Source organism: Triturus cristatus, chromosome 3_2 (genome assembly GCF_964204655.1).
Source record: "Triturus cristatus chromosome 3_2, aTriCri1.1, whole genome shotgun sequence".
Taxonomy (NCBI): domain Eukaryota; kingdom Metazoa; phylum Chordata; class Amphibia; order Caudata; family Salamandridae; genus Triturus; species Triturus cristatus.
Window position 1 is genome coordinate 148,479,037 of NC_140584.1, and position 15,324 is coordinate 148,494,360.

A 15,324-nucleotide genomic window follows, 5' to 3' on the forward strand; every position below is an offset into this window, starting at 1 on the left:
TACTGCCACTTACTCACCTATACAGTTATACACACACACCACCTCACTTACTCATACAGATACTAACACATGCTTAATAACTTATACAATCACTGACACAAGCACACACTCATCCATGCAGCCACTCCCACAATCACTCCCTAACACATACAGTTACTTATATATTCCAATACTCAAAGATACTGCCTTTCACATATGCAGTTACTCGCCCATATACCACTGATAGATCCAGTCACTCACAGCCATACACACACTCACTCACCTATACAGCCCCTCTCAGACGCACTCATGAACCCATACACCCATTGATTCACCCACTCACACATCCATGCAGGGACTCACCCTCCCTGCTCACCCACACAGGCACTCATACAGGTACCCAGACAACCAATCAATAACACATATATACACTCATGTAGTTACTGATCAACCTATGCAGCCACTTACACACCAACTGACAGAGTGATAAAAGACATTCACACAGATTAGTCACTCTTCCATATATTCACTGTAACAAGTATATTCACTCCCTTATAAAGTCACGCACCCACTTGAAGTAAGTGACCCGATTAGGGCTACCCGGGTCACTTGCGACCACCTCTTAGCCTTCCACAAAATTGAAGAGTCAGTTATGTTATGTTATGTTAGTTGCATTTTAATGCGCACAGCTGCTCCAGCGAAGGAGCGTCCTGGCGCAGGGAAAGGTAAACACAACACAACACTGAGTCCGGTAACAAGAAACAAACAATAAAAGCTGGAGACGTTTAAAACAAAAAGGTTTTCAGGGCTCTGCGGAAAGACATTAGGTCATTCGAAAGGCGGATTTCCAAGGGGAGTGCATTCCAGAGGGTTGCGGCCTTCACGCGGAAGGAGCGACCCCCCATCCGACTAAGTCTGAAACGAGGGACGACCACCAAGGACTGTCCAAGGGATCGTAATGAGCGGATAGGAACATAGGGAGAGACCAATGTATTAAGTATTCCGGGTGCCAACTCTCTCAGAATTTTAAAAACCAGGCAGAGAGCCTTAAATTGGATACGCTTGCATATCGGGAGCCAATGCAAGGACCGCAGGGTGTTAGAGGTAGGGCAGGTTCGAGGCAGACCAACCACCGCCCTAGCCGCCGCATTCTGGACTCGTTGTAAACGAAGAATCTCGGCTTGGTTCGCTCCTAATAGGAGAGAACTGGCATAATCCAACCGCGAGATGATCATTGCTTGAATGACCAGCTGTCTTGTAGGAGCATCGAAGAATCGCAGCAGGGGTCTTAGCCCGCGTAGTACTCCAAAACAGCAGGCCGCCACTCTCTTTGTATGAGTCACAAAGCTTAGCGTATGGTCAAGCCATACTCCGAGATTCCTGAGTTCCAGGACAGGGACCGGCACTGAGCCCAGCTCTGGAGGCCACCATTCATCCCCCCAGTGGTCCGCTTCCCTTCCGACGATCATCACCTCTGTTTTTGACGCGTTCAGCTGGAGACAGTTGTTATTCATCCAGCTGGCCACCTCTCTCAGTCCACTTCGGAACCTGAGGGCATCCTGCTTGGCATCCCCGCTGATCGTAACCGCCAACTGAGTGTCGTCAGCATAGGAGACCATGGTAAGGCCCCATTGCCTGACGACCTCAGCCAGCGGCTGCACGTACAGATTAAAAAGCGTGGGACTCAGCGAGGAGCCCTGAGGGACCCCCAGGTCCAAAGGATGGTACTTGGACTGAAAAGGAGGGGTGGCAACGCAGAAGGAGCGATCACTGAGGAAGGAGCGGAACCACTGCAGGGCAGAACCACAAATGCCAATGTCCTGCAGGCGGTGTAGCAAAATGCGATGGGAGACAGTGTCAAAGGCAGCGCTCAGGTCTAGTAAAATAAGCGCTGCCGTTTGACCTGCATCGAGCACACTTCGCAAATGCTCAACCATTGCCAGAAGGGCCGTCTCAGTGCTGTGACCAGCACGAAACCCATTCTGCGTTGGATCCAGGACATTCACAAGGGTCATATGCTCCGTGAGGGCCCGATTTACATGGGCCTCCATAACCTTGGCCGGCCAAGGGAGCAAGGATATAGGGCGGTAGTTTTCAGGTCTCGATGGATCCAAAGATGGTTTTTTTAGGATCGGAGAAACCACCGCTTGCTTCCATTTGGCAGGGACCAGGCCAGAGGTTAGGGAGAGGTTAATCAGGGAGCACACTGCTGTGCGTCCCTGAAAAGCAACGTCCCTGAAAAGAGCAGATCTTACCGGGTCTGCAGGCGATCCAGACTTGACTCGCAGGGCCCACATTGCGAACTCCTCATTGGAGATGGTAGGAAGGAAGTGCAATGATGGACAGCTGCTAGAGCCGCTCCAGGGAATCACAGGAGACAGTGTGCTTGGAAACGCCAGATAGATTTTCCTGACTTTATCCAAAAAGAAGGTGGCTAGGGTTTCACAGTGGGCGATGGAACTGTCCAACTGTGGGGGAACTCTCTTTGCCATTAAATCTTTTATGGTTTTAAAGATGGTTTTAGTCGGGTTAAGGCTATTTCGAAATTCGGCTGCGTAAAACGCCGCCCGGACCCTGCATATAGCTCGATGGTAAAGCTTAACTAGGGCCAGGTAGATGGATTTCTTGTCGGCATCGTACGACTTACGCCACACCCTTTCCGCCCGTCTGCAAGAGGACTTCATTGCACGCAGCGCGCTGTCATACCAGGGGCTAGCCTGCCGGGGACTGGACTTACTGGAGATGATAGGTACCAGGACGTCCAGCTCCCTGGTAATCCAGTTACAGAACCGGTCATAGCCCGAGGTGGCATTCAGCAAGGGACCTAATGGCTCAGCACCCATAATGCGGTGAAGGTCCTCCAACCTGAGTTTGTTCCAGTGGCGCCGGGGTATCCGCAAAAAAGGCGGTATAGTAGGATTGGCAGGAAGGGGAAGCCAAGCAGACACCAGATAGTGGTCAGACCATATCACAGGATCAACCGCCACAATCCGAACATCAGAAAGAGTGGTAAAAAACGGATCAAGGGTGTGGCCGGCCACGTGTGTAGGCTGAGAAATAAGCTGGGTCAACTGCAAAGCCTCTAAATCAGCCAAAAAACCACTGATGGCCAGAGACTCTGACCTATCAAAGTGGAGATTTAGATCGCCCAAGATAGAAAAATTTGCACAACCGCTAGCCAATAAGCTCACAGCCTCCGGAAAGGCACCTCTAAAAGCAACATCGCTGCCTGGAGGGCGATAGACAACCATCCCTGACAGCGAGAACTGAGGGCTGATGGAAACCTTAAACAGCGCACTCTCACAACCTGCAATCTGCAAGACCGTCCAGGTACATGTAAAGGCGGATCTGATAAATAAGGCGATCCCTCCACCTCTAGAATGGCGGTTAGATCTGAAGCATGAATAGCCCGGAGGACAGACAAGATTGACTATGGCGTCATCAGTATCTTGTAGCCAGGTTTCGGTTACAGCCAACAGATCTGGTGTCTTATCCAAAATGAGATCAGCCACAGACAGATGGTGTTTCACTAGAGATCTGGTGTTCAGATTTAAAAATCGTAGACCAGATCCCACACTACCAGGCAACGGAGAGAGACCAGGAGGAGCTCGTGGAGCGGGAGAAGTGGCGAGCTCACGAATACCTACAGGCTGGTCCAATGACCATCTGTTGCAAGCACACTGAAACGGGCCACACAACGGATGGTGGGGTGTGGCAGAGCAGCGTGGGAGTGTGTCTCTGATGGCAAGAAGCGAGGTGCCGGAATACATAATCATCCTGACAGGGCGAAAAATACGGGCACACAAATATACACGCCGCGGAAATACAAGATATAACCCCCAGCGTACCGCGCGTGCTTAGCGCGGACGGGCGCAGACGGGCAGACTCTGGCTCGACTCCGGCGCGAGACAGGCGCTACCGCTGCGCGTCACCGCTGCGCTAGCAGAGTGAGCTATAAATACCAGCTCACCTGGGCTACATGAAGCGCTAGAGCGCTGCAGCAAGTGGCACAGGAGGCAGAGACCACCCCAAGATGGCGGCCAAGCGCCACGAAGAAACAACAAACCGGTGAGATTCCGCGATAAAACGCGGTGGGGGCACAGTTTAAAATGCAGGTATGAGGCCAGAGAGAATTTCTACAAATAAAACGGGGCTCCAAACAACAAATAGTACAAAATAAAAAAAGAGCTTTAAAATCAATAATAAGCGCGACGCGCTTAAATGCAACTAATGTAGCGCATGCAGGCACCTTTCCCAAGGGAGGACAGTGGGAGAGCTCGCCTTAAATACCAGCTCACCTGGGCTACATGAAGCGCTAGAGCGCTGCAGCAAGTGGCACAGGAGGCAGAGACCACCCCAAGATGGCGGCCAAGCGCCACGAAGAAACAACAAACCGGTGAGATTCCGCGATAAAACGCGGTGGGGGCACAGTTTAAAATGCAGGTATGAGGCCAGAGAGAATTTCTACAAATAAAACGGGGCTCCAAACAACAAATAGTACAAAATAAAAAACGAGCTTTAAAATCAATAATAAGCGCGACGCGCTTAAATGCAACTAATGTAGCGCATGCAGGCACCTCTTAGCCTTCCACAAAATTGAAGAGTCAGTCAGACAGTAGAGAATATAAACCAAAGGTATTTTATTAGTATTCGCTTGAGCGGAGTCCGGTCTGACCAGCCTCCTTAGACAGCTGCCGAGAGACTGACCTCCGCTCACAGGGTAAAGTTAGATATACATTTTCAACACCGTTAAGACATGCTCAGTCTGGAATTTCCAGCCTGGGCACCGATGAACAAAGGAGGTACAGAAGGATGAGCTACCATCCTGAGACCGAGAACACACTATCTTAGCTTCAAGGTTACCCAGCCCGTGCCCGTCTCTCTGAGAGTGGGAGCAGGGCTACATATGAGGAAAGACATGCAAACACAAAACAAGCTATTCATTAGTGCAACGTAGCACAGCCTTGAATAAAAAGAAGCAATTGAGGCTGCTTTTCAGCTGAGGCAGACAAGTACGAGACAGAAGCTTCATTTCGATCATGACACAAAATGGCGGCTGAATACAAAATGGTGCCGCAAATGCTAACTTAACTTGCAAAATGCTATAAGGAGTCAGCTGGATGCATTTTCAGTCCAACAGACCCTCCTTTTAGCATTTGCTAACAATTTTTGTCTAATTCTAGAAGGTGTACCAGTATTCCACATAATAACAGAAACATTAGTAAAAACAAGAATATGTGCATTTTGTTAATATTCAAAGATGCTCTTGTCGATGGACATCAAATCATGGATGGCCTGTGCCACCATGGACGAGGACTTAGTATCAGATATTGGGGCTTTAGGAGTAGGCATTAATTTCCCAACACAATAAGCACAGCAAGTCTGGAGACAGTGTATGCATAGACAACATGTGAAAATTATACCTGCTATGACAATGAGGACAAGTGGTATCTTCCATTCCCAGGATGCTATCAGACCCCAGAGCCAACCAGAGAGAGTCCAGGTACCATTCTCTCAATGAATGTCAGATGCAAGCCTGTGCAACTTCTGTATTGCATCATATAAACTCGGAGCGTGGTCCGGTATGTATACACAGCAGCTACTGTCAATGACACGGCATACCCAACCCCGATCAGCAAGGATGACGTCTAACACCATCCGTTTTTGAAGGGCAACAAGCCTTGTAGCCTGGAGCTCAACTGTAATTTTAGTCAAAATTCCAGCCGTTGTATTTATTACTCCTTCCACCACCCTGGTGAGGCGACGAATATTAAGGCTATTGGACATAGGGCCCCAGAAAGGAACAATACCCTTCATAGCATCAGTAAACTGCTGCAAAGTAGTGTCTGTCTGATCAATGTCTTCTGTATTGATGACCCTTCTAACACAGGATAGATGGACATCCCTACTCTGCAATCGATGATCCTTATGGTAGGTGGATGTGGCTATGTACACCGGAGGAAGGAGACATAACATATGCCAGACCACCCCCTAGGAAGCCACACATAAGATTGGGACCCACAAACAAAATACACATTAAGGGGTGGAAGTAAAGGTGGGCTATTGGTCGTGCTCAATTTATAAGTATAATTGCAAATTGCAAATGCAAAAATTAATTATTTATTATTCTTTATTTATGTATTTATAATTTATTATTTATATTTATTATTTATATTATTTATTTATTTAATTATTATTATAATACTCTTTCCCACGTTAACATTTCCAAAGACCTGGACACAAAAACTAGCTGTCGTGTTAACTTCTGGCACTGTTATTGCTTCATCCTGAGTACTATTACCCACCTGAAAGGACTTAAAGTATTCAGTGACACTAAAACCTTGGAAGTCCAACATTTCATTTTGTACCTATGTTCCATTTTTCTCGTTCTCTTCGATATTCATACAGGCTGTCGGAGACAATGTTTCAAGGGCCCTTCCCTCTCCTGGAGTAAACCCTTGGTGTACACGAATATATTCTAACACAGTATCATAATCAGCATACGTCATATTCATGGCATCTGTGTGGAAATAATTATACACCATGGTAAACAGTCGGAACCATGCTTCGCAACTTCCTAAATAAGAGAACGGCAAGGATAGTAATATGTCATTTTTATGCATTACAGAAGGGAGCAAGCCACAAACCCAACAATTAGTAATATTGGAGGTATGATGCCCCTGGTGGAGCATCTGTAGGAAGACATTATCTACATATGTTTTCCTGTGCTCACTTTTGTGAGGTGCCAAAGTAACAAACATGTGCTCAGGGGGAACAGGTGTTGTACCAATCAAATAAAGCACAGGATATTTCTCTTTAAGGAACCACACTATTCCAAGTACTGTTATCAAAAAGGTCAGGATAATCACCACAAAAAACACTTTACCCTTCATTGACCAGCTGGACCATCCAGAGCCAGACAGTCTAAAACGCAGAGTTGCAAAGGGCTTCTCCTCCTCCATAAAGGGGCGAACAAATGGGTAAATTTTTAATATCAGAGGAAAAGACATACAAGGGAGCCAATGATGATAAAGCAATGGAAGGGGGACAAAGTTCCCAGTGTCCGTCAGAGCCTCGCTGGCAGACTCCTATTGGTAATCTACGGTGGTGCTGTTGAGCACTTTTTGGTGGAGCTGCATGATCGCAGCTCTTTCTGAGGAAATCCCACGTCGTCCAGGGCAGTGTAGTCCCCTTTTCCCCAGGGGAGCACATCAAATTCACCCTGTCCAATGTCTGAACAATGCACCAGACTCACATTCCCTAAACAACCATTGGTACCACAGGCAAGGTACACTCTACTCTTTATCCTCACAGTCCATCCCTACTAATCTGACTTTTCCTTTGGTGCACTGTTTTTCTGTCGGGGGCACACATTGTACCTAACTACTCCAGGCACAGAGGGGTCAACAAAAAGGGGTTCAGACTCAGAGGAACCAACGAGCAGGGCTGTAAACACAGATGAGCCAGAAGGTTGGGGATCAATGGGCAGGGGCTCAAACACAGATGGGCCAACAAGCTGGGGCTCCTGGATGGCCTTAGTTGCAGGTGGCACCACCTCATTCAACACTGCGCTGCTCTCCTCCTCGGGAGGGGGGGTGCCCCGTTAGTTGTGCATCTGAGAAGGGAATGAAATGCAGCGCCTGCTCTGTTTTACAGTCGCTGATCCTATCAAGGGTCCACTGGTCGTAGGGCAACGATAGTTTCACCCTCCTGCAGTGGGTAGAATGGATCCAATTCTTCCAGCCGTCTACCTTCACTGCCATCCAGGAAGCGAGGAGAACCTGAAAAGGCCCCTTCCAACACTGCTCCAAACTGCATTTCCACTGATAGTTTCTCTCAACAATAAAATCACTGGGTCGGATGTCATGGCCTGGCCCCTCCGGAGTTGGCGGGAGAGCCTTGTGATTCTGTTGGTGAATAGAACGCAAGTATTTAGTCAATTCATACAGATAGTCCACAAGCAAAGGGTATTCTATCTCGGAAAAGTGACGAGGTCGCGGGACGCCCCAGACATTTGCCGGGCGGCGTAAAACACAACCTCGTACGGTGACAATCCTGTTCTAGAGTGGGCTGTCGTTCTTGTAGACAACAGAGATAATGGTAACGCATCTGGCCATTGTAATCCTGTGCTTTTTTTTATCTTTGCCAATTTCAGTTTGAGAGTACCATTGTACTTCTCAACCAAATCTTCAGATTGGGGATGATTTGCAGCATGACGTGCAAACCATGGCACACCAACTAAATAACCTTTGAGTTGAAGTGATTTCCATTGTCACTCCAAATCAAGCGGGGCAAACCAAAAAGCGGGAAGAACTCCTTTAAGAGTACCTTTGCCGTAGGCATGGCTGTGTTCTCTTTGGTAGGGTAAGCTTCAATCAATTTGCTGAATACACAAACGACTACCAACACATATTTCAAATTGTGGACTCATTCCATTTAGATGAAATCCATCTGGAGAACTTCGAAAGGGAAAGAGGGTATTGCAAAATTACCAGGGGGTGTAGGGGTACCTTTTCTAGGGTTATACATCATGCATATCATACAGTACTTTACTAAGTGGGCAGCAACTTTCAACATATTATCGTTCTGCCATACAGGATTTAACACCTTGCAGATACCTTTTGCACTAATGTGTGCTGGCCCATGTGCCATAGTGACCATAGGGAGGACATATGCATCTGGTAACTTCCATCTCTGTCTTTCTAACTTGTCTGTCCAACACCCATCTTCATCTAAACGTGCTGTGCTCTCCTGCCATATTGCTAACTCCTCAATCGTTGCTTCGCTCTGGATCTCTTTGACATTGTCCACAGTGTCCTCAAACATGGTGGCCTTGGGTACCCACCTAGCAGGACCTGCTACAAACATCCTTTTCTTCTTCATTCGAGCTGTTTCCTTAGGTGTCTGGTCTGCAAATGAATTTCCCCTTCCTCCATCATCAGTAATTGCTTTGTCGGCACTGCACTTGATAATGGCCAATTTCTTAGGGAGTGTCAGAGCAGTCAGTAGCCCATGTATCAGAGGGCCGTGTGGTATGCGTGTCACATGCGATGTAAGAAACCCTCTCACTGCCCAGGGCAGCCCAAAATTATGGACAACCCCAAAGGCGTACTGACTGTCAGTATAAATATTGACAGCCAGTCTCTCGCTCAATTCACAAGCTCTAATAAGGACCACTAACTCAGCTGCCTGGGCAGACTGATAAGGAACTTGTGATGTTTCAACTACTGTGTGCAGTGTAGTGAGTGCAGATGCTGCGGTGGTGGTGCCATCTGGTAATTTGAAACAAGAGCCATCGACATATAGTTCCCCTTGGGGGTGAGATAAGGGAACATCAGTCAAGTCTACCTGTCCCTTCGTCTCTTCCTCCTTTCGAAGCAGACAATCTATTTCTTCACTCTCAATAGGGAGGGGTAGTAACGTGGCAGGGTTCATAGTGGCTCATATTTTGATCGTAATATGCAGTGCAAAAAGAGTTAGCTCGTAACCGGTCAGACGTGCACTGGTAAGGTGCTGTGTCTTGGTCTTATTCAAAAGAGTGTCCACTGCATGGGGCACCATGACTGTGAGGTCAGAATCAAGTACGAGCCCAGCCGATTGCCTTATAGAGATGGCCACAGCCGCGACTGCTCTTAGACAGCTTGGGAGGGCTTTGGCGACGGGGTCAAGCAAAGCAGAGAAATACGCAAATGGCCGTTGCTTACCTCCAAAGGCCTGTGTTAAGACAGAAAGCGCACAACCAGCCGTCTCCTTTACATACAACACAAACTGCTTCGCATAGGCAGGTGTGCCTAGCACAAGAGCGAAGCAAAGCACAATTTTTAATTGCTCAAAAGACTGCTGGCATTTATGCGTCCATGGCAAAGGCTCATGCACATCTTTAGTTGTTAATGCTAATAAACACTTTGTTAGTAATGAGTAGTTAGGGATCCACTGGCGACAGTAGGAAGTGATGCCAATGAAGGCGCGTACATCCCTTTGAGTTTTAGGGATGGGCATTTTTACAATGGCACTAATGCGCTCAGGGGTCAATTTCCTACCCTACTTCAACAGTAGGTGGCCTAAATAGGTGACCTCCTGTTGACAATATTGAAATTTAGAAAGGGACCCTTTATGTCAGTGGTGAGCCAAATGTAGCAACAATTTAACCGTACTGTCTTTGCATCCCTTTTCAGTGTCTGAAGCAATCAGTATGTCATTCACGTTTTGGAGCAATACATGACCTGAAGAAAGAGTAAGGGTGTCCAATTGAGCTTTCAGAGCCTGGCTATATATACCAGGGCTCTCAGTATAGCCCTGAGGAGCGTAATAGAATCTAAAGCTTCTGCCAGCTAGCATAAATCCAAACAAATAACGGCTATCTGGGGGAATTGGTATGCTAAATAATGCATTTTTCAAATCGATGACAGAGAAGAATTTGGCGGAGGAAGGAATCCTTGTGAGGAGGGGAGTAATGTCAGGGACCACCGGGAACTGAGGAAACACTACCTTGTTAACTGCACGTAAATCAATCACAAAATGATAAACATCTGTATTGTCATCAGGGGAGGAGTCGGGGATGTCTTTTTTAAGATAGGAAGAATAGGGCTGTTACACACATTTGATACTGTCTCCTCAACTACCCCAGACTCAATCAGATCCTGTATAATGCATAATCAAGCTCGCTCCCCCGCTTGTGGTATTTTGTACTGGGGAATATGAGGCAAAATGGCATTGTCCTTAACCTTGATGGAAACTGGGGAAATTTATAACAGTCCTACATCCGTATGACCCGTCGCCCACAATGTGGATGGCACATCGTTAAACTCAGCATGAAGGGGCGCATCTTTGGACAAACACTGCTTAGAACTTGCTACATTTGGTCCCATGGTCATATAGACAACGTCCAGAGAACAATAAATCTAAACTCATTAGATTTTCTACACTATTGGATGTCAATGGAAAGGGCAAATTCACAGTAAAGGGGACAATAGGCAAAGTACGTGGCTTGGAAACGGGGCCCTGAAAAGCCTACCGAAACATTTTTTTGGCCAGACAGAACTTCCTAGGGACCAGTGAACGAGAAACAAAGCTATTCATTGCACCTGTATCCACAAGAATTTCTTAACCGAGCCTTGAAAATCCTCGGTGATATAAGGACCATGCTGATCTACAGGTATCTGAACTGGTCTATCTGAACTGGTCCCTCACCATGTCCCTGGTTGTCCTAGCTGTGAGATAACCCTGTCACCTCATCCATATCATAATCACTGTGATAGTACTGTCTTCTTCGAGGGTCATCAAAATAATTCTGATCGGAGTGACCCTGTGATGGCTTATCCTCCTGAGCTCCGTCCGGATCACCTACACCACGACCTAGTCCGCGAGAACCCTGTCCTCGAGGGGCCGCAACTTTCTGCAATAACACCGGACACTTACTGCACCAGTGCCTCTCCTCTTTGCAGTATGCACACTGATTCGGCCCCACTGGCATAGCATTCCTACTAGTACGAGGAAGCTGCCGGGCCGGACCAGTGCCACACCCCCTTCCATTTCCCCTAGATGCCTGCTGCAACAACACTTTCGTTTTTAACGCCTTGTGCTTCTTCTCCACCTTCTCCTTCTCCTAGTTCTCTCTGTGCTCGTAGTACTGTGCCATACTCAAAATTACTGAAGGGGAGGATGTCGTCCAAGTGCTCTCTGAAGCCTGCAACTGAGTCGTGATCTCTGGGAGCAGGTTCATAACAAATCTATTGACAAACAATTGAACACCCCCTTCTTCTGACAAATCCTGTCCACTGATATCCGAAAAAAACACCCTCAAACCACGTGAAAAAATCAGACACGCTCTCATCTTTCTTCTGACAACATGCCGATAACTTGTCACAATCTACCCTTCTCAGAGGAATAAAGAAGTGCATATACATTAATATTTTGCCGGGTAAAGCTAGTATCTTGGCCTTTGGCTTCTCCCCAGGCTTCCTTTCCTTGTCCCATGCTCTAATCTGTTCCCATGTACCACTCAATTCTACAGTGTGATCCTGCATGTGCACCTGTCTCCAAATGTCAACGTGCCCCAGCAGACCCAAAAATATTTTGATATCAGCAGGCGTCATTACGGTCGAAGAAGCTGCTTCGGTCAGTTCCTTATAATATGCTGTGGGACAACTATTTCAACTAACATGCTCTGTAATGCAGTACACTTGCTAACACTAGCAAAGAAATGCATAAAAACAATATATTCAGTATGGTTACAATTCCATATAATACGAACGGGGATAGCATATTATACTGACAGTGGATTAAGCCTTGTAGCGCTTTACCACCCTCCTCGTGCTACAAGCTATGTTTATTATATCAGTGGAAGACCTCTGGGCTTGGACAGCAGAACCCCCTGCCTCAAGTCTTAGATGATAGGATTTACATCTCCGGACAAGCACAGCTCTTCCTCTGGGAAGGTTTTCGCCAAGTGTTGCTTGCATCCTGTGCAATCTTAAAAGCACCCAGAAAGTCAGAAGCGCAGCTGTGTTCCATGTTATGTCTGTAAGCTGATTAACCAGTGGAGTTGTTTTCTGACCTTGAACACGAAGTACAGACAAGAACTCAGAGCACAACAGAAATAGTGAAAGGCAGACAGTTCCCATGTGAAGTGGCACGAGTAAAAGTGTTTACAGGAACCAAGGCATGTAGTGTCGTGTGCATAAGCGGCAAGATGGCGGTGATGCAATGTGCAAACTAATACTAACTTAGCAAAGTCCGTAGGCAACCCCAAACCTTCACGACAATAAGAAATCTTCAGAATTTTCCTGAATAGGATCCAAACTTCACAGGCCGAACTTAGAACCTTCAACTCCGTCGCCCCCTTGTGGGGAATTTTTAGACATGGCTAGCAGCATAGGAGGAAAACAAGAAGAATTGAAGAGGAGAGGTATTACATTCTTTAATTGAAAGGTAAGATAGTAAAAGCGTTGTACTTTTTCAAAGCAGACTGATCAAAAAATAAGGGGATCGTATTAAAGATGAAAGTAAACTTTGGCAGAATTGACATCTTAATTAAGTTAGAGTGGCAAAAATTGATAATGTAAGGCTGTTCCAAAAATTTTGAGGCAAAGCCATTTCTTTCTTTTTAAGATCTAAATTTACTAGGGTCGTCTTAGTGATATCATGAGTGATTTGGATGCCAAGATAGTGGATGAGATTTGTGGTAACTGAGCTTACAGGTGTGTTCCAAGTCATGATTCTCTGTTTTTTGAGTATTAATTAGATAACATGAAATCTTTCCAAAATTCATCAATAGTGTCTCCAGACATGGTAAGATAGCAGGAGACTCACTAGAGAAGATCATCAAGTCATCTGCATATAAGGCGACTTTTTTCTCCCAACCCTCCCATCTAAAAGGTGTAAATCTATTGCTAGGCCTAACGCTACAAGCCAAAGGTTGTATATATAAGTTGAATATTAACAGGGATAACGGACATCCCTGCCTTGTCCCTCATTCCAACCTAATTGATTTGGTGAGATTGCCGCTGATAATAAGTCTGGCAGTGGGCGTATTGTAGATATTTTTAACTGCTCTGATAAAATGGTCGCCCAACCCAAACCGTCGAGTCATATATGTTAAAAAAGGAAAGTTCACTCGTTCAACCAGTCACAGTTCAATGACTCTCAGCGTCAAGCTACTAAGGATGCAGGCACCATTGCAGGTCTCAATGTGCTTCGAATCATCAATGAACCTACTGCTGCTGCTATTGCTTATGGTCCAGACAAAAAGGTTGGCGCAGATAGGAACGTGTTGATCTTTGAACTTGGTGGTGGTACTTTTGATGTCTCCATCCTGACCATTGAAGATGGCATCTTTGAGGTGAAGTGCACGGCAAGTGACACTCACTTGGGAGGGGAAGACTTCGACAACTGAATGGTCAACCACTTTGGGGCTGAGTTCAAGCGCAAGCATAAGAAAGACATCATCGATAACAAGCGAGCAGTTCGATGCTTGAGCACAACCTGAGAACGTGCTAAGCGCACTCTGTCTTCCAGTACCCAAGCCAGCATTGAAATCGATTCCCTTTATGAGGGCATTGACTTCTACACCTCCATCACCAGAGCCCATTTTGAGGAGCTGAATGCTGATCTGTTCAGCGGAACCCTCGATCCCGTGGAGAAGTCACTCCGTGATGCCAAGCTTGACAAGAGCCAGATCCATTACATTGTCCTAGTCGAAGGGTCCACTAGAATTCCGAAAATCCAGAAGTTACTCCAGGATTTTTTTAATGGCAGAGTTAAACAAGAGCATTAACTCTGACGAGGCTGTGGCTTACGGTGCAGCTGTGCAGGTGGCCATCCTTTCTGGAGACAAGTCTAAAAATGTTCAGGATCTGCTGTTGCTCAATGTCACACCACTGTCCTTGGGTATTGAGACTGCTGGAGGTGTCATGACTGTGCTGATCAAAAGAAACACCACCATCCCCACTAAGCAGACGCAGACCTTCAACACCTACTCTGACAACCAACCTGATGTACTGATTCAGGTGTACGAAGGCGAGAGGGCCATGACCAAAGATAACAACTTGTTAGGCAAGTTTAAGTTGACTGGTATTCCTCCAGCTCCTCGAGGTATTCCTCAGATCGAGGTGACATTCGACATTGATGCCAACGGTATCCTGAATGTATCTGCTGTGGATAAGAACACCGGAAAGGAGAACAAGATTACCATCACAAACGACAAAGGTCGCCTTAGTAAGGAATACATTGAGCGAATGGTCCAAGAGGCTGAGAAAAACAAAGCTGAGGACGAAAAACAGCGTGACAAGGTCTCGTCCAAAAACTCTCTGGAATCCATGCATTCAACATGAAGGCAACGGTGGAAGACGAGAATCACCAAGGGAAAATCAGTGACGAGGATAAACAGAAGATTATGGAGAAATGCAACAAAATAATTGCCTGGCTGGATAAGAATCAGACTTCCGAGAAAGATGAGTTTGAACATCAGCAGAAGGAGTTGGAGAAGGTGTGTAACCCGATCATCACCAAACTGTACCAGGGTGCTGGTGGGCTGCCCGGCGGCATGCCAGGAGGGTTCCCAGGCGCAGGTGGCACTCCAGCTGGCAGTGGTGGCTCATCCGGACCCACTATCGAAGAAGTCAATTAAAAGATGAATTTGTTTCGCAGGGTTTTGCCATCATAGGTGATCCAAGGACACAAATTTGTAACAGTAGCTGTTTAAAAAGCAAACCCGATTTCACATTGAAGCTGCTGTGCAACTACTGGGCATTCAGAGTACTTAAATCTGGGGTGTGATGAGAGAACAGCATTGCACTTCACTTATCTGTACTGTAACAAACATTGAGTCCTGATGAATAAAATCTA

General features: G+C 46.5%; 1 pseudogene; it reads left to right on the top strand.

Moving 5' to 3' along the window:
* The first annotated feature begins 4,012 nt into the window (after positions 1–4,012).
* LOC146856911 (heat shock cognate 71 kDa protein pseudogene) lies at positions 4,013–15,106 on the top strand (annotated as a pseudogene).
* The last annotated feature ends 218 nt before the right edge of the window (positions 15,107–15,324 follow it).